A 21757-nucleotide genomic window follows, 5' to 3' on the forward strand; every position below is an offset into this window, starting at 1 on the left:
AGGCTCTGAAGGTCTTGGCAACCGTCCCCCCCCCCCAGCCATCACTCTGGTTCAGCCGCAAACCTGAGAGCTCAGCCTGCTCCCAGGGAGGCAGCAAAGGTGTCACCCCGCAGGGGGCTGTCTGGGGCACCCCATCGTTTTCACAACTGCTCTCTCAGACTCTTACTAGTGCTGAGGGCTTGTCATCCCTATTTATGGGTGGGCAGACTGAGGCTCTCAGTACTCTGAGGTCGCCTGAATGTCCCTGTCACATCCATCTATCTCTCTTCAGCACCGACAGTGGCTTACCCTGACAACGGGCAGTCCTGACGCATTTCTGAGTCCCTTGTCCCTATACAAGTCACCTTTAGTGGACCCCTACCTTCCTGGTGTGGCGAGGGGTGGTATCAGGCCTGCACAACGGCAGGACCCTGGACGCAAGCCTTGACCTCTCAGGGTCCTCCTCTGTGGGACATCAGCCCCTGACATATGCTGTCATTTCAGAAGCGCCCGGCACTGTGGGCATGTTAGTTAGGTGCCCGTGACGGGCTGACCCCCTGCTCTAGGGGGCTCAACGGCAGGAGGGTCCTCGGGAGGTGGTGAGTCTGCACGGAAACATTCACACCCTCAGCTGTTCCCTCTCCCTGGCCACAACCAGGGCCAAGCTCCACAGAGAGCCGGCCAGCCCTCCGCCCTCAGCCCGTGACTCACACGGCCCACTGGGGATGAAGTCACCGCGGCTCGGGCGGAGAAAAGAACACATTTGTTCCCTGGGAGACGCCGGCACTGTGGGGAGCGTGGCCAGCTCAGGCTTGTGGTCACCTGAGGGAGGCAGCAGCGCCAGGACGGGCGGTCCTGGGCGAGGCTCCATCAGGAGGACACGGCCTGGGGGTGCGGCCCTCCCCTGGGGGCCCAGTGCTGGTCTGTGAGCCTCCAGGTGCAGCCGGGTCTGTCCCCTCCGCCTGCCTATGAAGAGCCCTGTGTCCTAGGGTCTGACACCTCCCCAGCCTGCCGTGTGCCTGCCTGCCTGCCTCCACCCCACGGCGCACTGCACCCCATTCCCACGCTGTGAGCTGCGGGGGAGAGGGGGTTTGGGGGCTCGCCTCAGCCCCGACCCGCTCACTGGGCCTCTGTGTGTCCTCCTCAGGAGGACACACCGCCCACTGTCCACTGCAGGGTCATCCCAACACCCACCACCCTCCCTCCCCACGGCAGACCTGCACCTACAAAGAAGAAAGCCCAGCCCTGGCCAGGCGTGGGAGGTGCTCTGCCCCACACCCTCTGCACTGAGCTCTGGAGGCCGGCAAGCCGCCCTGGGTGGCCACGCCCCTAGATCCCCTGGGCCCCGAGGCCTGCCCACCAGGGGCCAGGAGTCCTGCCCACCTGGGTCAGTCTCCCTGCGTGCTCCGCAGAACGAGTCTCCACTCCGCTCGGGGCCCGTGGGCAGCACAGTGAGGACCCTGTGCCCTCTGGCTCCTGTTGGGGGCGGCTTGTTCGCAGGAAGCCAGGCGGGAGAGCAGGTGGCTGAGGAGAGGGTGGCCCGCCAGGCACTCACACCGTAGTCTTCCTGGTCTTGTGTCCCCTTCGGCCACAGTGCCTGGTGGGCAGCCCTTTGCACACTGGCTCTCTCTCCTGGGTTTACGTAGCTGTCCCCTCTCCCACCTCCAGGGCTGGGCTGGCAGGGCCACCTCACTCAGGCCAGCCCGGGAGCTGCTTCTTAACCCACACCCAGCCACCCACGTCCGCACGGTGCCGCCCCGGGGCCAGCGCTGCACGCAGACCCTCCTGGGAGCTGCTCCTTAACCTACACCCAGCCACGCATGTCCGCACGGTGCCGCCCCGGGGCCAGCACTGCACGCAGACCCTCCCGGGAGCTGCTTCTTAACCTACACCCAGCCACGCATGTCCGCACGGTGCCGCCCCGGGAACCAGCGCTGCACTCAGACCCTCCCGGGAGCTGCCACGTCCTGGGCCGGCCCCTCCCACTCCCCTCTGCGTGCCATCACGGATAAAAAGCAATTATTCTTGCTCGTCCGTTCACCACATACCGAGGGCCTCCCGCGGAGCCACACGTGGCAGGACGACTCGCCGATGACCACAGTGGACGCTGGGAGAGCTGATATTCAGTGGCGGAAAAACCAGCAGCCAGCGAGCGAACGAGTCAAGAGAACTGGCGGTGGAAATCGGCCCCACGAAGAAGACACAGCAGGGAATGGCTTGCAGGGACGTGCTCCCCGCCCCGCCCTGTCCACCCCACGCTCCCCGTGCCCCACGCCAAGCCGAGCCATCTTGTCCTAGGCCGAGGAGGCCACTAACCCTTGTCTCAGGCCACGAGGAGGAGGCTCAGGGCGCACCGGGGCCAGCGTTCCACCCCGCTGCCCGCAGAGAGCCACAGCGTGTGAGCGGAGGGCTGACACAGCGATGCGGGCAGTGGACACTCACCTGTCGGGTCACAGCCCTGGAGGGGGGGACATGCTACTGCGTTCTATTTTTTTTTTTTTTGCATTTTTCCAAAGCTGGAAACGGGGAGGCAGTCAGACAGACTCCCACATGCGCCCGACCGGGATCCACCCAGCACGCCCACCAGGGGGTGATGCTCTGCCCATCTGGGGCGTTGCTCTGTTGCATCCAGAGCCATTCTAGCACCTGAGGCGGAGGTCACAGAGCCATCCCCAGCGCCCCGGCCAACTTTGCTCCAATGGAGCCTTGGCTGCGGGAGGGGAAGAGAGAGACAGAGAGGAAGGAGAGGGCGAGGGGTGGAGAAGCAGATGGGCGCTTCTCCTGTGTGCCCTGGCCGGGAATCGAACCCGGGACTCCTGCACGCCAGGCCAACGCTCTACCACTGAGCTAATCAGCCAGGGCCTGCGTTCTATTTTTTAATTGAATTTATGGGGGTGACCTTGGTTATTAGAAGGATCTAGGTTTCAGGGGCACGATTCTATAACACATTTTCTGTACATTGCACTGTGTTCACCAGCCCACGTCAAGCCTCCTTCACCATTTACCCCCCTTACTCTCTGCTGCCTCCCCACCCCCACCCTCTGGTCATCACCACACTGTGGTCTATGAGTTTGGGGGGGTTGTTTATTTTGTTTCATCCCTTCACCTTCTTCAGGCAGCTCCCCACCCACCGCGCTCCCCTCAGACGGTAATACAGAAACATTCTCAAAGCACAGCGAGTGGGATTCGCTGGTGGGTGAGTGAGCAGGGCAGAGGAAGAAGGGGCAGAAGACACTCGCTTGGGTCTGTGGCCAGAGCCCCCACGAGAACGGAGGTTCCGTCAACGGTGATAGGGACCCAGGGACAGCTAATGGGGAGCAAGCCTGCGTGTGGGGTGAGCAGGTGGAACAGGGCGGTGGAGACCAGGCGAGGTCTACAGGGCAGCTGTCACTCTACAGCCATGAGAGCTCTGCTTTTTCGGAACTCAGAGAGCCAGAGTTTTGCCCTTGATATTCTGCAATAAATTCAAATTTAAATGTCACATAGGCTAATCCCCTGCGGCCTGAAAAGCACGTCTGTCCGTGTCAGGCCACCAGCCACTTCTCACACTCTGTTTCTTCTCGTCCTACCAGATGCGCTGCATTGCCACTTCCTCCAGGAAGCTGCCCAGGATTGACCCAGCTGCAGAGATGCATGTGGCTCCACTGGCCCCTGCAGGACTGGGGAAAACACAGACCTCAGAGTGGAGATGGGGTTTGCGCGTCAGTTTCTCCTGCAAGCGGACAACCTGGCCCCCAGGAGGAGGTAACAAATGAAACTGCATAAATAAACCTGTCTCTCCGTGGGTCCCTCTGAAACTGAGGCCCAGAGAAGAGAGGCGACCTGCCCAGGGTGGGGTCTGGGCTCAGGGCCTGCTCCCTGTTCAGCCTGTCCCTCACCTGCTCCTGAGACCACCCAGCAGAGAACATGGAAACAATGAAGCAGTTGTATCAAGTTTTTACCATAGGGAAAAATAGGGTCCAGGAAGCTCCCGAGTGTCCAGGGAGCCTGTTCCCCAGATGTCGTTCCAGGAGCCTGCTATGGGGCGGTCCACTGGGCCCAGGGAGAGCCACAGCCAGGAGAGGACAGTGCGGCAGGTGGCCTGCCTGTGGGACAGAGGGAGCCCCAGAGGGCAGGGTGTGACATCTGCAGCAGAGGGAAGCCAGACCGGGAAGCTGTGGAGACCCAGCCCGCTGCCCCCGGCTGGAGGTGGAGACATGGACTCTCGGAGGTGTGGTGTGACTGACCTCAGGCCACACAGCAGGGAGCAGCAGATCTAGGGCTGTGAGTGGGGTCCCGACTTTAAGACCTGTATCCCTTCTGTGATGCTGAGTGTCAAGGGCTCTGGAAATTTTACAAGCCACTCATCACACCCCCAACCCTCATCCACAGAATGGGGAGAGAAGAAGCGCCCGCCCCAGGGGCTGTATGAGGGGCCAGTGCCCGTGATGCCACCTGCAGGATTATGGGTATAAAGCACCACTCTTCTTGGTCTCTAGTTTCTCAATTTTTCTGGGGCTGGCAAAATTTATAACTTCCAGGAACCAACGTTTCACTACCATCCAATAATAACAGTATCTAATGGTTCCTGAGTGTTTTCTGCAGCTAAAGCCCTCCTGTGATTGACCGGTCAAATCCTTAGGGCCCCTCCCACCAGGCAGGTGCTGGTGTTGTCTCACCTGGAGGTGAGGGGCTGAGGCACAGGAGTTTACAGACATGCCCGGAGCTATACAGACAGAAAACGCTAGAGCAGGGCTTGAACCCAAGCAATTCTGCTCCACAACACACACTGTAACCACTAGGCACACAACTTTCCTCGTCTGGCATGGAAGTCCTTCTCAATGTCTAACCTAAATCCCTTTTGCTGCAGGTTGTGCCTATTGCCTAGCTCCTTCGCAGGCAAAGAAAAAAAAATCTGCTTTTTTGGACCCCTCCTCCTTAGCTGAAAGGCCTAAATTCTTGGGACCCTCGCTCCCAGCTACCTGGGTTCTGAAATGCAGGTCAAGGTACCGCAAACAGTAACTTCCCCTTGACATGGGCGTGCACACACACACACATACACACATACACACACGCGCGCGCGCGCGCGCCCCTTCCAAGAGGGCTGGTGAGGATACACCACGGTGGGCCAGGATGTCACCTCCTCACCGGCCTCCCTGCTTCCTCTCCCTTCCACTCCTGTCTCAGGGCTGTTTCCCAACACCCAGACCTGCCTGGGCCAGCCCCCTGCCTGAACCTTCTCCACGGTGCATTTTGTGCACATACAGGTCCCAAGTTTATCCTTACCACCGTCTCCCCTTTATGGCGCACACTCTCCTCTGTGGGCATGCTAATATTTAACTTAATCCTATCTAATATTTTCTATTAAAATCAACTTCAGAAATTGGACCCGAGCCTGACAAGGCAGAGCCTGGGATGCGGAGGACCCAGGTTAGAGACCCTGAGGTCGCCAGCTTGAGCGCGGACTCATCTGGTTTGAGCAAAAGCTCACCAGCTTGGACCCAAGGTCGCTGGCTTGAGCAAGGGGTCACTTGGTCTGCTGAAGGCCCGCGGTCAAGGCACATATGAGAAAGCAATCAATGAACAATTAAGGTGTCGCAACGAAAAACTGATAATTGATGCTTCTCATCTCTCTCCGTTCCTGTCTGTCTGTCCCTGTCTATCCCTCTCTCTGACTCTGTCTCTGTAGAAGAAAAAAAAAAAAAGAAAGAAATTGGACCCGGGTCCAAACAAGCTTCCCGTTCTGACTCCCCGTTCACAGGAGCTACAGAAGAAGAGGAACGGGTTAAATGATGCCACCGGGACAGACGGGGAGCCCAACACCGGATGCGGGAGGTGCTGAAGGGAAACGGCCCCGTTTCTCCAGCACGTGAACGGAAGAGGCACTTCTGGATAAAAGGAGACTGGAGACGCACACAGTGTGTGGGTCCCATTAGTGCCCTGGTTTGAACAAACCGACTGGAAAGAGTGCTCTTGGAGACCGTCTGGGTGAGCTGAACATGAAACATTGTGGCGTGGCTGGAGGAAAGAGGAAAGGCCAGGCAAAGCAACTCCCTGAGGTGCAGGCAGGCGGTGACGCAGGGAGCCACCCTGAGGACCCAGTCTCTCTGCTCCCAGCGAGGCTTCCAATTTACAACCAGAAAAGATGGAAAAGCGATGCACAAAATACCAAATTAACTGGCTTTCACCCCTGAATGAGTTTGTTTTAAAAGGAAACTTTATCTCACCCTCCCAAATGGAAAACTAGTTATCACTTGCTGTAAGTAGAAGGTTACCATGAAAACAAGACAATGTTACTCAATTTCAGGCAGATACTGTTTCCTGCCAAAGGTGCTGGGCTTCAAACCTGCCTTATCTTTGTTCCGAAGAAGGTCTGGGAGAGAAGGTGACTTCCTGTCCTGGGGGACCCACCTGCGTGGCAACAGGGCAGGTGAGGTTCTGAAGCACCGCTGGGGGGCCGGGGGGGGGGGGTACTAAGGCTGGGGCAGATAGATCAGCAGGGGCTCAGTGGGGACTCTGTGCCCCAAGGTGGGGCTGTGTACATCACACACAGCCCAGAAGCTGTAGAGCTGGGGTGCAGAGGAAAAAACTGAGGCCCAGAGTGGGGCAGGCACTGGCCGAGGTCACATGGCAGGTCTGTAGGGGAAACTTGGAAGGACAGACTCATGGTTTTCTGAACATTGAAACTTCCCCTAAAAAAAAAAAAAAAAAAAAGAAGCTTCCCCTTGTCCACAGATGTTGACTGAGCACCTACTGTGTGCAGGCACGGGGATGGGAGAACAGGGCCGTCCTAGTGACCTCACCCCACCTTAACTGCCTCTTTAAACTGTGTCTCCAGCCACAACCCCATTCTGGGGTTCTGGGGACACACTCAACCCCTACACAAGAAGGGGGAGCTCTTCCCACTGCCCAGTTGCCGGGGCATCAGAGCTCCTCGGGCTGGCATGCCCTTCCCAGCCAGTTGACTCACCCACCCTCTGCCAGAGGTGGCTCCGTGGCAGCCCCTCAGTGTGGATTAATGATAGGCAAAGTCTGACCAGCACTGAAGGTAGGAAGTGCTCGGGCGGACAGCCCAGGAAGGTCTGGTCCCAGAAAGACTATTCCCCCGAATAAAACCCCCACGACCTTAACACCCATGCCCTCCCTGCCTCTGGCCACCAGTGGGGTCTTCCAAAGACACAGGGGCACATACAGAGAGGAGGCTGTATGTGGAAGGCGGAGGCCCTGAGCTCCCATGCCCACCATGCCGTCAACATGTCATGGTGTTCCACCATGGACATTACTCCTTTCTCTACTTAGGCTGGGTCCCGTTCTGGCTGCTCGATTCTTAAACCTTCACTAATAACTCTACTGAAAACACTTCTCAAGCTTCCTAACAATCTGGCCAAACTGTGCCTCTGTCCTGTGCACACTCGGGTCTGCAGAAGCCCAGACAAGGAGGACGTGCTCGCAGGGGACAAAGCACTCCGCAGCGCCCACCACACGGCCCCCTTCCTCGCAGCCCGTGGGGTTGCCGCGGGGAACAGCCTCTCTCCGGCAGAGCGCACGCCGCTGGGGGCGGAAGCGGAGGCCTGGGGGTTGGGGAGGAGCCAACCCTCCCTCTGACCTCCCAGCACGGTCAAGCGGCAGGACACAACCCGAGCTCGCCCCATCAGGCTCTGCCCCGAGATTCTGGGCATGTGGCCCTGGGTTCTGTGGGTGCGTGGACACGTCAGCGTTCCACACAGCTGGAGCTGAGCCTGCAGCACCGGGCTCCGCTCGGGGCCCAGCCACGGCCCAGCACTTGCTGACTCCCAGTCCTCCCCGGAGTGGTGCGTGAGCTCCTCTGCTCCGGGCCAGCGGTGACCCCTGCCGCGCACCACCAGACGGCTTCCCATGTTTCTCCGCCAGGAACTCTGCCTCCCTATGCCGGTGGGAGACCCTCCTGCCATCGAGACCCAGCTCACCTCTACAGGAACCTTTTCCTGCTCCCAGCGGAAACGGCCTTTCCCTCCCGCGACAGTGACACTTTCTTTGAACTTACTTCATTAATAAAAAGAAAACCAGCATTTAGCGAGGGACAACTGTGTCCAGGTGCCCTTGTGCCTGTTAGGTGCTTTTCCTAAGTCCATTTCTGCTCCAAACACACAGGTCAAGAGCGGAGATGTGACCCGGTGGTCACTGTGGCAGACTGCTTCCCCTGCCCCTCAGGTCTGACCAGCCCTTCCCACTCCTGATAGAAACCGAGGCCTAAGTTGCCGCCCTTGGGCCTGGGCAGCAGCTGGTGACACCCCAGTGAACAGAACGCCATGGATGACACTGTGTGACCCCTGAGGCCGGGACACAAGAGGTGGCATGACTTCTACTCTCTCCATGCTTGCTCTGGACACCCAGCCACCACGTCACCAGGAAGCACAGGGCCCGTGAGGGTGTGTGTACGGGCTCAGAGCCAGCCAGGAGCGACTGCAGGCTCATGGGAAACACAAACACTGTCCCCGTGATAAACCGTGAGGTCTTGGGGTGATCTGTGACACGGCCACAGCAGGTGAACCTCACACAGAGCCGTGAAGTGTGGAACAGTATGGACAACAAGCAGGGTGGGCAACTCGGCTCAGTGGAGTCCATCACTGGATGGGAGTGACCACATCTCATCTCTGTGACCTGAGGCAGCTCGCTCACCCTCTCTGGGCCTGTTTCCGTGTCTGAAACACAAGAAATAACAGCACCTCTTTCATTAAAGTGCTGTGAGGACCAACGGAGACACCACCTGTAGAGCGTTCAGCTCACACGGACCCTCTGAGAAAGTGAGTAACAAACAGTAGTAATCACTACCAAAGGGGTCAGCCTGCCTGGGTCCCAGCCAGCCTGCCTTCAGAGCCTGTTCTGTCCCCTACACGGACACAGGTCTCTGGGGTGCCCACTCTGAGCCAGACTGGAGATCCCAGCTGATGGCTCGGGCCCAGGGCGTTGGTGAGGACAGAGGGCACCTGGCAGCTCCTCACCAGCCCCGGAACCCCTGCCCGTCTACCCTCCTGAGCTGTGTGCCCAGAGCTGCCGGTCCGTTCCCTGACCGTGGCTGTGGTTTGCGGGGGCTCTTCCCAATCTGAGTGTTTTCTCACTGCCTTTCGGGTACCCTGCCCTTGGTTATTCTCAACAGAAGCGGTCTGTGGAAGCTGCCCGTCAGGAAATAAGTTGACAGCGTGTATGACCTGAGACAGGGGCGCACACAGGATGCTCAGAGCTGAGGACTCCCAGTCAGCTTGTGGGGTGAGAGCGCACACAGTCACAATCCCCCCTGAAAACCCCTCCTGTCGAGAGCCGGGAACTACACAGACCCAGGGAAAGCCAGTGCTGGTCCCACCTTCACCTCTGGACCCAGCACTGAGCAGAGCTGTGGGCAGAGTCTCACACCACTGGGATCTCCTCTCCCCTCTTCCTCTCTTTCTCTCCTTCACGCATGACACATCACCTGGCTTTTAACACCAGTGTCAGCAGGCACGGGACACGCAGGGACTCGCCCCCTGCTGGTGAGGACACATACTGCTCCAACCGCTTTGGAAAGCCATTTAGCAAAACCAGGTCACTGCCCAGCCAGGAAGCTCAGCGGTTACAGCGCCGTCTGGATTCACCCAGGTTGCGGGCTCCATCCCCCGTCAGGGCACCTCCAGACAGCCACCCACAAACGCACAACAAAATAGAACAACAAATCGATGTTTCTCTCTCTCTGTCCTTCACTCCCCCACTCTCTAAGATCAATAAACCAATAAATAAATAATAAAAATAAAAAGGAAAGTCCAGTCCCGCTGAAGTGTTTGCAAACCGCCCTGGCACAAACCCCGCGGAAGCCCAGCCCACGGGCCGGAGACGCGTGCCCCGCCTGTAAGACCAGCCACTGGGCAGCCCCGCGGACACTGGGCCGCCCCGCGGACACTGGGCAGCAGGACAGATCTACACGGCAGGCTCCGTCGACCTCCTTGATCTGCGGTTCCCCTTCCCATGGTTTCAGCGGTCCAAAGTCATTACACGGAAAATTCCAGAAATAAAGCGGTCCGTAAGTCTTCAGCTGAGCGCGGTTCCGGCAGCGTGGTGGTTGCTCACACCGCCCGCTCGGTCCCGCTCGGTCCGGCCCAGCAGAGCCACGCTGCCCTGGCGCACGCCCCACACAGCACCCCCTCACTCGGTCAGGGCTTCGAGGTGAGCACGCTGACGGTCGGGTCTCCCCGCTGGTGTTCCCCGCCCTGCCTCTACGCGACAAGGTCCCAACACCACTCACATGATGTGTTGTAGCCGTTCTGCCTTAACCATGAGTGATTCCTGTTGATCCCTCCCAGCGCCTCATTTATAAGTTAGACTATCGCAGGCATGTGTGCACAGGAACATACAGTGTGTGTGGGGTTCAGTGCTAGCCCAGGTTTTAGGCGCCCACAAAACCCCTCCCAGGGAAGGCAGGACCGCTGTCTTTAAAGCGGGGCATACTGTGCAACGGAATACTACACACCAGTGAAAATGGACACGTGAGAACTGAGAACTGCTCCCACCAGTGAAAATGGACACGTGAGAACTGAGAACTGCTCCCAGCGAGGTGGATTCACCTCACTGATAAAATGTTACTTAAGAAAAAGCAAGTTAGTTGCATCTCAAAGAGGCATCACACAGCTATGTTGTATCACAATCACTCACCACCGCCAAGCATCCATACGACAAACAAAACGGGGTCCATACCTGCAATGGGGTATTACTCAGCCTTAAAAAGGAAGGAAATTCTAAAAATAAAATAAATAAAATAAAAAGGAAAAAAAAATTCTGACACAGGCGACAACATGGGCGAACCTTGAGGACATTGTGTTCAGTGAAAGACGCCGGTCACAAAAGGAAAATTGCTCCTATGAGGCCCCGAGAAGAGTCCAATCCACAGAGACAGAAACCAGCATGGTGGGGCCGGGGCGGGGGTGTGTGTGTAGGAAGAGTGGGGAGAGTGGAAGTTATTGTCTGATAGGGACAGAGTGTCCGTTTGGGAAGACGGAAGAGTTCTGGAGACGGATGGTGGTGATGGTTGCACCACAATATAAATGCACTTAATGCTCCTAAACTGACCACTTAGAAATGGTTAAAATGGACAATTTTATGTTATGTGTCTTTTACCACAACTGAAAATGTAACAAAAGCAAGTTACAGATTATATGTCCTGTATCTATCTAATGTTCAAGAAAACATGAAAAATCATGTTAGCAAAATTATAAAAATGTGTGCAGGGAGCACACGTGCTAATGCCCCCCCCCCCCCCGCCAGGTTCGTCTCTGGGGCAGGGGAGGGGGGATGGAGTTTGCGGGAGGTCCCCAGGGGCCACCGGCCACAGGGGTCACAGTGTATTTCTGAAGCTGGGTGATGAGTCCGCCTCGCTCTCCGTGTGCTTCGCACCTGAACTATTTCATGAAGGAGGATACCCTGAGTCTGTGGTGCTCTGGGAGTCTGGGAGAGAGGGCTTGGTGCTGCAGGGTCTGGGGGGGTCACACCCACCAGGAGATGGGGTGCCCTGTGAGCTGTCTCCTAACTGGAGGAACGGCTGCACTCCCTCCCAACCCATCACCCCCGCCACTGCCCCTGGCAGAGCACAGGAATTATTTTACATTAATTTAAGATCGCTAATGAAGAATAATTAACAGCTTGGCGGGAGTCTGGCACACCCTGTGTTTAGAAGTGGCGGTTAATTATGCATTGTCTGAAGAACACCCTTTTCCAAGGGAAGTTTCAGGTCGCTGCGTTCAACAGCGTAATACAGACCGCATCAGGGAGAAAGCCAAGAAGCCCCATCTGCAAAGCCTTCCCCAGGTCTGCTCCGTTTGCGCGGGACAGCCGATTCCTAAGCCTCCACTCAGAGGGGCACATTTTCTGGGCAGTGAGCCTGTCAGTCCCCATGGGAGCCCCGGGAGGAGGGCTAGGTCCCCTCCTCCACTGCACAGGGAGCTGTGGGACTCTGGGAGGGACAGTGACATTCTGAGCTCCCTGCAGGGAGAAGGTCTGGCCAGAGAGCCAGCGTCCTCACCCTCCTGAGTGACATACCACAAGACCTGCAGACACTGATGGGTGGGAAGAGGGCTGACCCTGGACTCGAGAGTCTCATTTGGGGGTAGGGAGCACTATCCTCAGCTGGTAGTGTGGGGCCTCTGGAGCTGACCCACCTGATACCACCCCAGGGGTCCCACTGACAGGCCTTGTGAATTCTCTCCTGTGCCTCAGTTTCTTTACCTGGAAAATGAGATCATCGCATCCCATACCTCCTGGGGTTGGTACAGAGTCAGGGCTTAGACTGTGCCTCACACGTAGCAGGTGCTCAGAGAGCCTCGACATTATCCTTGCTCCCCCATTCCGTCCAGGCTCACCCCTAACATGTACCCTATGCCTCAGCCTCACCTCTGACCATTTCTAAACCACACCTGGCTCCATCCCACCTCCACATGTTTGTTCATGCCCTGCTGTCTGCCTACAGAGCCCAACTTTGTCTGGAAAAATCCCACTTCTACACCTAGGCCCAGATCAGATGACACCTCCTGCAGGAAGCCTTCCTTGATTTCTCCCAGTGTGGTCTCTCTTGTGCTGCTGGTACCTTTGTGCTGCCTCTATTTACCCACCCTGTCCTTAACTTTGATGGCTTGTCAGTGGCTCTCCTTGCCCTTGTGGGCTGGGGCTCCTTGAGAAAAGAGCACCTGCTCTGAGTGACAACATCCAGCAGAAGGCGAGGGCCAGGGGAGTCCCAGTGACTTCCCGGGAGGCGGAGCCAGGCCTCCTCCTGGAGCCAGGCCATTCACAGGCGGCTCTCAGCTTGTGGTCCCTCCTTGAGCCCTCCCTTCACAGGCCTCCTGCTGTGCAGCACAAAGCCGCCCCTGGTCCTGGGCCCATCCTCAGTGCCCTGGCGGCATCTGCCCTCTGACAGCCTCTGGGTGTTTGCCTATGCTTTTCCCTCTGCCTGGAATAACCCCCCTCCCCCTCGGCCCAGCCGGCTCCTCTAGATGCTTCGCTGCTGGCTTAGCCGTCACCTCCTCCATGAAGCCCCCCACATCTAGTCCCCTTCTTCTGTCAAGGCTCCGACCAAGACTCCTGCCTTGTCCAGCTGAACCGCTGTGGCTGGGCTGGGCCTCGTCCGTCCCTCCTGCCCTAGGACCCTGCAGCTGCAGCGTGCTCAAGCGAGGGAGGACCCACGTTGGACCAAGAGGACTGAGTCCCAACCCTGTGGCCACTCTCACTCGGCTGCCTGCCCTGGGCTGCCGCTCCGTTCCCTGGCTACGGGGCTATGGGTGGGGGCTTACTGCCTCCTCTGGGGTGGGGATCAGCAGTCAGGCGGACACTGGACACCAGCTCGGTATTCCAGGTGCCCTGCAGCTGTGAGCGCAAACAAAAGGGCCGCCCTCTGAACCTGCCTCCATGTGCCGGCGCTCATCAGGGATGCAGGACGGCCCGTCTCCCTGGCACCCACCCAAGCGCGGGACTTCCTGTCTGAGGTCCTCGGTGCCTGCCCCCTTTAGAAAAAGCCCCTGGAAGAGAAGAGAAAGGCTCCCACACTTTTCCAGATCTACTCAAATGCTAATTGCTGTGGACCTCACAGAGTGAGGCACCAGGAAAAACCAGCTCCGCTCCCTCCTCCAAGGCCTTCTATCACACGCCCTTGAGGGTGCCCATCCTGATGCCCTGGGCACCCGCATGTATGGGCCAGGGTGTGCCCCCGGAGAGAACTCACGTGTGGAAGATGCTGTTGGGCTTCTTACATTAGGGGGGAGGTATCTGGGCCCACATCATTTCAGGGAGCTGTCCCCAAGTGGGACTACCCACCATCAGGCCCATATCCCTAAAGGTGGGACATGGACAGAGAGAGAGGTGACGTGTCCCACGTCACACAGAGAGAAGGGACTGGATCTCTGGTCTCCTGGCCTTCAGACCAGGGATTTCCCTGTTTTGCCTCCCCAAATAAGTCTCCAATCCCTGCTTGGGGTACAGTCAAACCCGTGAGTCACAGGAGCTGCCCATGAAGTCAGTACCTCTATAGTGGTGGGGCCTGGCCAGGGACCCCTGGACCCACAGGGCTGCCCTCCAGGTGGGGTCAGACCTACTCACAGCAAATCTGCTCCAGGGCTGACGTGAGCAGCAAGGGACCACGAAGCTCAGCCCCTGGCCACAGAGCACTTGGAGTGGCCACTTCTCTGCCCAGGGGTGCTGGGAGGCTACACTGAAGCAGAGTTGCCAAGTGACCTGCAGCAAGTGCTGCCCCTGTTGCTGGCCGGCTGCAGGGACCCCAGGCCCCGCGAGGCCCGGCTGAACCCTGCTGTGCAGGCGGGGGCCCCCAGGGGGTCCACGTACCTTTTGTAGGGTCCATGCAGAGGCTGCAGGCACAGAAACTGCCAGTAATCCAGGCAGAAGGCCTTGAACTTGAGCATGGTCACCTTTCCGCCTCCAGCCTCCGGCCAGCGTGGTGCCCCCACGGAGGCAGAGGGGCCGGTGGGCGTGGGGCACTGGCCACTCCGTCTGCCCCGTGCCCACCAGGGAGCTGCACTCGGATGTCCCAGCCCGGCGCCCGCCACGGGCTCCAGCGACACAGCCTCCGCGGATACAAAGAGCAGCGCGCACAAAAGCCCGGCAACTCCTTCACGCGGCCGCCCGGGCGGACTCAGATAGCTGCTGCCTCCAGAGGCCGCCGCTGCCTGGGGCTCCCCCGGGGGTGTCCAGGGCGCTCCGAAGCCGCCCGGGCTGGGCTAAGCGGGGAGGCCCCCAGCCCATCATCCTGGGGGGGCTGGGGTGCTGGGGCTCCCGGCAACAGCTCCACAAGCCCCTTCCTCCAGCCAGGCCCTGGGGCTCCCGCTGGCCACAGCAGCACCTGGCCGGGCAGCCGTCCACCTGGGGCCCGGCCTGGAGTGGCCGAGGCCAGGAAGAGCCGGCAGGGAGGGCGGGACGGCAGACACGCACAGCCCGGTGCTGATTACGTTTGGTGGAATCCCGGCTGGGCCTGCACGAGAGGAAACTCAGAGCAGCCACATGGCGTGGGTGGGCGCAGCTAAGCTCAGAAAGGCAGAGAGACTGACAGGCTGCCCTGCACGGTTGCCTGGGTGACGACAGGCACACATTGATAAAATCTAAAATGGAACCTCGATGACAGCTGCTCATTGGCTGTTGGGAGGCGACTCCAAGGCTCACAGGGAGGGGGGGAGGGAGGAGAACTGCCAGGCTGAGGCCCGGACAGCCAGGGGCATTGTCGGGCAGGGACAGAGGGGCCAGGGGCATTGTCGGGCAGGGACAGAGGGGTCATGGGCAGACGGGGGCCCCGTGGATCAGGTCCTGGCAGACACTGAGGACGGAGCAGAGCCATGGGGCCCCGCGCATCTCCCCAATCATCCCTGCAGGTGCCCGGCTTCTCCCCTGGTGGCTCCCGGTCACTCGCACACTTTAGCTGTAGGGACCTTGGAACATCACTGTGACGCTCACACCCCCATGTGGCCCTGTGCCGCTCTCAGCATAAAAAGCAAACTCCCAAGTGATCAGCGGGCCCTCCATGACCTGGCTCCAGCTGACCATCTGACCCCTCTGAGGCCTGTTCATGTCCCATCATCCATCACACTCTCTGGTCATTCACCAGTCCCCCGGCCAGCGCCCCACCCCCCACCAGGAGCTCACAAGCACCCAGAAGATGGCCCCTCCGCCCCCTACGAGCCTCCCACCCGACTGGTCCTCCCCATGGGACACACCCTCCTCTGAAACAACCCTGTTCACTGACTTGTTCACCGTCCCCTCCCCCGTGCAAACGCAGCACACACACCTCCCCTCCCCCGTGCAAACGCAGCACACACACCTCCTGGACACAGCCCTGCACCTGCCCCCACCCACCCTGGGCTCCACACAGGGTGCCCCCCACCATGTGCTGAAGGAACGAGGGCTGTGGGAGGAGACAAACTCAGTGCACTCCCAGGTCCCCGATCCGCTCACCCCCCCAGCAACACTGCGGTCCCACCGCGCTTGCAAGAGGCCTCGCCAGCACGCCCTGACCACAGAGGAGGAAGCAGTGGCTCAGATGAGCCCACGTCCCCGTGTGGAGTGACACCCGGGAGACCCGGGCCTCCGGAGGGAGCTGCTGTGAGCACAGCTGCTGGGCTCCCAGGGGCAGGTGAGGAACCAGGGCCCAAGCCCGGCCCCGCGCTCCGGCAGAGCCAGAGAGGAGAGTGACGGCCTCAGGACGGGGCTCCACCTGCCACAGGCATCGGGCCTTGGGCTGCTTCCAGACAGTGGCCAGGCCAGCACGGCCCCCCAGCCCCATGGGGACATCCAGATGTCGGTCGTCACATCTGGGGAAGCGACTGCTTCTGGCCTCTGGCGGCATGTAGATGCTGCTAAACGTCCTACAGTGCACAGGACGGCCCCATCACAGAGTGCTCCAGCGAGGAGCCCTGCTCCACGGAGCAACGTTCCCTTGGAAACGCTCTCCGTGGACGGTGACAGCCGGAAAGGCTTTCAAAACGGCTCACACGACAGGGAGCAGGAAGCCGGAGAGAGAAAGGGACGGCCCAGCGTCGCTGGGATGGGCCCCAGCTGGAGGTGGGCTGCTGCACTCTGGGGTGGGGGGAGCCCCCTGGCACCTGGGCTGGGAACCAGGGGCGGGTGGGGAGGTGGGCTGCTGCGCTCTGGGGTGGGGGGAGCCCCCTGGCACCTGGGCTGGGAACCAGGGGCGGGTGGGGAGGTGGGCTGCTGTGCTCTGGGGTGGGGGGAGCCCCCTGGCACCTGGGCTGGGAACCAGGGGTGGGTGGGGAGTGGGCCGCAGCGGCCCCCTGCCAGGGGTGATGAGCCTCTCTGAGTGGCGGCAGGGACGAGGCCAGCCGCCCTGAAGCATTTGCCCTCCTCTCTCCCCGGACCAGGGCATTAGCTTCCCTCTCACGCCCGCAGCACAGGAAGCTGGCTGTGTCTCTGAAAGCAGGCCTTCCTGCCTGGCACTGTTGTTTCTGAATCCTGAACTGTGAATAGGGCCCCAGGACCTCCAAGGCAGGGCCGGCCGCATGGCCCGCTGTCAGCAGAGATCGGGGGCTGGGTTTCTCAGAGGCCACCACACAGCAGAGCCAGTGCACAGAGATCCAGGAAGGGCGCTGGGCCCTAGTCCCAGGTCTGACACCAGTACTCTTCTGATCCCTGGACCTTAGTTTTTCTCCTCTGTGAAGTGGGAACAGGAAGCCGCCCAGCTCTGCCTGTGTCCCAAGGCTGCACGAGGGTCAGAAGTCAGGACGTGTGATGGGGAGATTGTGAAGATGAGGCAGATCTTGCCCAGCACCTGCCTCCCTGCTGCTCCTTGAGCAGGCAAGCATGCTCCACCCCAGGGCCTTTGCACTGGCCATGCCAGCACGGGGAGCTCTTCTTCCGGGGAGTCACATGGCTCATCCCCCTCTCCTTCAGCTGTCCTGTTGGACGGCGCCCACCACTTGTTGAGAGGCTTTCCCTGGCCAGCCTCCCATCAGTCTAACCTCTGACTGACTTCCCTTCACAGCACTGAACCCTGGGACACATGACACTCAAGATCGGTTCCCTTGCCTGACACAGTCGCCCACAAGGACAGCAGGGCCGTTCACGGTGCGTCCCGAGGGACCTCGCCCACAGCGCTCAGGAAGCCGCAGCCGCGCAGAGGAGGGACAAGCAGCGCCCAAGGCCTCGCTGTCCGTGCTCTGACCACAACTCTGTCCTCCAGGGCTCGGAAGGAACTCAGTCAGCAGCTGCCAGACAGGTGTGTGCAGCCTCCGGGTGGTGACTGCCCGCCCCGTCTGGTGAGAGCTGGACCTTTGATGATGAGCGCAGTGGTCAAACCCGAGGAAGCAGGGGGCTCGTGACAGCCCCACCCAGCCCCCGATGCCCCGGGACAGGAGACCTCCCCAGCCGGCCCCAGCCCGGCCCCCACTGTCCGGCCCCCACTGTCCGGCGGGCGGGGGGACGGCTGTCTGCAGCACAGACGGGCTCAGAAGCCAGCGGCTCAGCGACTCCTGGGACTTCCTGACCCTCTCGCCCTGGGCCCAGCCCGCCCTGGCGTGCACACCTGCATCCCTGACGGGCACCCAGGTGTGAGCTGCGTGCGTGAGCCTGCGCGTGGGGAGTGACGGCACGAGGCGGGGCCGCATGAGGAGGACGCGTGTGCACGTCCCGAGTCCGTGCGTGCGTAGTTGTGCGACGACCTCGCGAGGAGCCGGGCTGTGAGGAGGCGCACGCGTGGATGAGCAGCGTTCACACCAGGATTTGCATTCGAGCCCCCGGTCTGCTCACCGTGAGGACCCGGAACCAGGGACTCCATAGAACGGGCCACGAGCGGTTCTGTCCCCTGTGTAACTGGGGAGGGGCAGCCCCCAGCCAACCTCCGTCTCACACACACACGGGGACTGGCACCTGGGCGGGACAGGTCCAAACACAGGCTTACACGAGAGCGTGAGCAGGCGTGTGCGAGAGCAGGCGTGTGCAGCCCGGCTCTCCGCCCTGCGGCCTCGAGCTGGCTGGGGAGGCAGTGCCCCAACAACCACGTCAGTCTCCAGTCCCTGCCTGGGGTGCAGTCAAACCCGTAAGTCACAGGAGCTGCCCATGAAGTCAGTACCTCTGTAGTGGTGGGGCCTGGCCAGGGACCCCTGGACCCACAGGGCTGCCCTCCAGGGGGGGTCAGACCTACTCACAGCAAATCTGCTCCAGGGCTGACCTGAGCAGCAAGGGACTCAGCACCCTCCTCGCAGCCTCACACAGCCTCAGGGCTCAGAGCTGGTGTCCATGAGCCGTGTAGTGTCCACTGCACCTTGCCAGATGTCCCTACAGCCTGCACACCTTCTCGGGCCTGGTCAGAAGGCCCCACACAGAGGCCACACTCCTCGGTGGGGCGAGCTCTGCCTGACACTCACCGTCCTGGCTTCCTGCTTCCCACGTGCTGGTCACTCGTCCTCAGTGTGTGTCCTCCACCCGGGAGGCTCCGCGCCCACCCCATCCAGATTCCGGTCACCTCGGCAATGCCACAGGGACAGTCCTCCTCCCAGGTCCCACGGCTGGGCCCTGGCAGCCGCCTGGTCCCTGACTCTCCCGCCCAGACACGGTGAGCGGGGGGCCTGCGGCCGCCATGGGGTCTCCCTCCACGCTGCGCTCCTCTGAAGACGTCCTGTGGTCACACCAGATAAAAGACACGTGAGGACAGAGACCCTTAGACACCCACGTCCACCACGTGCAGTGAGAAAGCGGCCCTCCACCAGGGACCCAGGGAGCTGTCCGCTGAGCCTGGTCCTGGGGCCTCTGAGAGGACTTGTTCCAGAAGGAGGCGTAAGTAATACTCTCGTCCCCGGGGGAATTTAGGACCGAAAGGTGGGGGACTGTCCTAGGTCCAGATGGGCAGGTGGTCCCTGGGTGGGCCCGGGGGACGGAGGGACAGCTCTACCTGCAGCGGTCAGCGGTCAGCGGAGAGGGAGCTCCAGTCCCCAGGCAGCTCCCGAGGTGGGAAAAGTGAGACCGAGCCCCCCTAGCTGGGCAGCCTGGGGGCGTCTGGCCCCCACAGGCGAGAAACCGTGTGCTTCCTTCTCCTCTGATGGAGTTCAGGGGCCCAGTCACAGGGGCTCTTGGCAACAAGTCCAACCGCTCTCTTTCCAGCGAGGTGGCTGAGGCCCAGGGTCCCAGAGGGACCTTCACAGCCGAAATCCCTGCAGTTTGAGCCGATGGACCCACTCTGGGGTACGCCTGGATTCAGCTGAGGCCCAGCATACCCGAGTGGGCTGCCCACTCACAGCTCCGCCCGCGGGCCCCCCTGCCCGTGTATGACCTGTCCTCTGACCCCTTGCTGTCCTCTCGTACCCCCCCATCCACTGTCTCACTGTTCCTGCAACACGCCAACCTCACTCTCACCCCAGGGCCTTTGCACTGGCTGCCCCTCTGCGTGAATGTCACGCTCCCATCAGCACATCAGACAGTCCCGTTCCAACTCATGAGGCATGGGATGTGCCGCCTGCTCCCGCCTCTCACCCTTTACAGATGCCGGCAGTGTGGTGCTCAGGGGCGCTGCACCTGGAAGGCCATTGCTTCCCTGCCTGTTTACCCTGCCACAGACTCCAGGTCCCCCGCCCGCCCTGATCTAAGCCCAACCCCTCTGTGCAGCCTCCCTCCTCCTCCTTCTCCTCCTCCTTCCCCTCCTTTCTCCCCCACATCCCTAACAACAGTGAGCATTTTTTGAGCACTGCTTGTGTATTAGGCATTGGTGCTAACGCTTAGTGTTCCCTGCAGTCCCTGACAGAGGTCCGGTCACATGCTGCCTCAGTGACACATGGGCTCACGGTATGGAGAGCAGTGTTTCCCATCGGTGGTATTGTCACCAAAGCACACATGTGCAGATGGGGGCTGGGCACGCGTCCCAGCCTTCGCACAGCCCTCACGCACAGCCTGGAGGGGCCCTGACCCTGATGTGGTCCCTCCCTGAGCCCCGTGCCTGGGCCTCCACTCCTCCCCACCCACGTCCCTGCCCACCACTGGGACTCCTTGGTGGCCTCAACCCCTCAGCAGACCCCTCTTGGTGACTGACTCTCTGAGAGCCCAACTAGGACTGGTTCTGCATGCAGACCCCGCCCCCCGCCTCATGCGGGTCCATCAGCCCCGTCAGCACAGAGTGAGGCTCTGTGTCCCCACCAGCTGCGTCCCGTGACCCGACGGCCCATTGGGACAGTCAGAGAGGCCACCTGGCCAGGCGTGCCTGACCTCGGAACCCGCCACCAGGGCGGGCTTCAGCCCCAGTTTCCAACAACGACGTGACAGAGCCTCCCTGAGCCTCAGTCTCCTGCGGCCAGCGTGGGGTGACAAGGACAGCGTCTCCTCACACGGACGCTGTGGAGAAAGACAGGGTGCTGCCCACAAAGAAAGCCGTGTCTGCACCAGAAAGCGCCGGTGCAGACAGAGCCGCGGTGCTCACACAGCTGGCGCGGTGACAGCACTGTGTCCACCGAGACGTGAGAGCCGAGAGCCAGGAGGGCTGGGGCCCCAGCTCGGCCGCACGCGAGCTGCACGGCCCTGGGCAGGCGGAGAGAACTCGGCCTGGTCTGCACGGCCCTGGGCAGGCGGAGAGAACTCGGCCTCGTCTGCACGGCCCTGGGCAGGCGGAGAGAACTTGGCCTCGTCTGCCGTGGTTACGGGAGAGGCACAGTCACATCCCACACGCGCCAGCTCGAGGGACGCAGACCTCAGGAGATCAGGGCCTCACTCAGCGTGGCCGGTACCACGTAGCCTAGACCAGTGCTCCCCAACCCCCAGGCCGTGGACCGGTACTGGTCCGTGGGCCGTTTGGTACTGGTCCACAGAGAAAGAATAAATAACTTACATTATTTCCGTTTTTATTTATATTTAAGTCTGAACGATGTTTTATTTTTTAAAAATGACCAGATTCCCTCTGTTACATCCGTCTAAGACTCACTCTCGACACTTGTCTCGGTCACGTGATACATTTATCTGTCCCACCCTAAAGGCCAGTCCGTGAAAATATTTTCTGACATTAAACTGGTCCGTGGCCCAAAAAAGGTTGGGGACCACTGGCCTAGACGAGACAGGTCCCATCAACACACGACAGCAGCCGCATACAAGCGAAGTGTTAACGTGTTCCATCGACACGTCACTTCTATGGTAACAGATCCTTCCTCTCATTCACGCACCTAGAATCCTCACTGCGTATCGGGGGCTCTGAGAGGTGGCGTCCTCAGTGCCTCTCGATTGTCCTGTGCAGTCCGACCTCCTCCCTCGGTCCCCCTCACTGCGGCTGCGTCCCCTCTCCCCGGGGGCCTCAGGAGCTCTGAGGGTTCTCGCCCAGGTT

General features: G+C 60.3%; 1 protein-coding gene across 3 annotated transcripts in view; it reads right to left on the bottom strand.

Annotated features, from left to right (window-relative positions):
* Positions 1-21757, bottom strand: part of IQSEC1 (IQ motif and Sec7 domain ArfGEF 1) — a 205598-nt gene that overhangs the window by 115351 nt on the left and 68490 nt on the right. The window contains exon 1 of one of the 3 annotated variants that reach the window (XM_066241768.1): positions 14287-14309. The exons of the other annotated variants lie outside the window; for them this stretch is intronic. The gene's annotated coding sequence lies outside the window, so the exon portion shown is untranslated. Of the gene's footprint in view, positions 1-14286; positions 14310-21757 lie in introns of those variants that run through there. 3 annotated transcript variants of the gene reach the window in all.

This window comes from Saccopteryx bilineata, chromosome 8 (genome assembly GCF_036850765.1).
Source record: "Saccopteryx bilineata isolate mSacBil1 chromosome 8, mSacBil1_pri_phased_curated, whole genome shotgun sequence".
Classification (NCBI taxonomy): Eukaryota; Metazoa; Chordata; class Mammalia; order Chiroptera; family Emballonuridae; genus Saccopteryx; species Saccopteryx bilineata.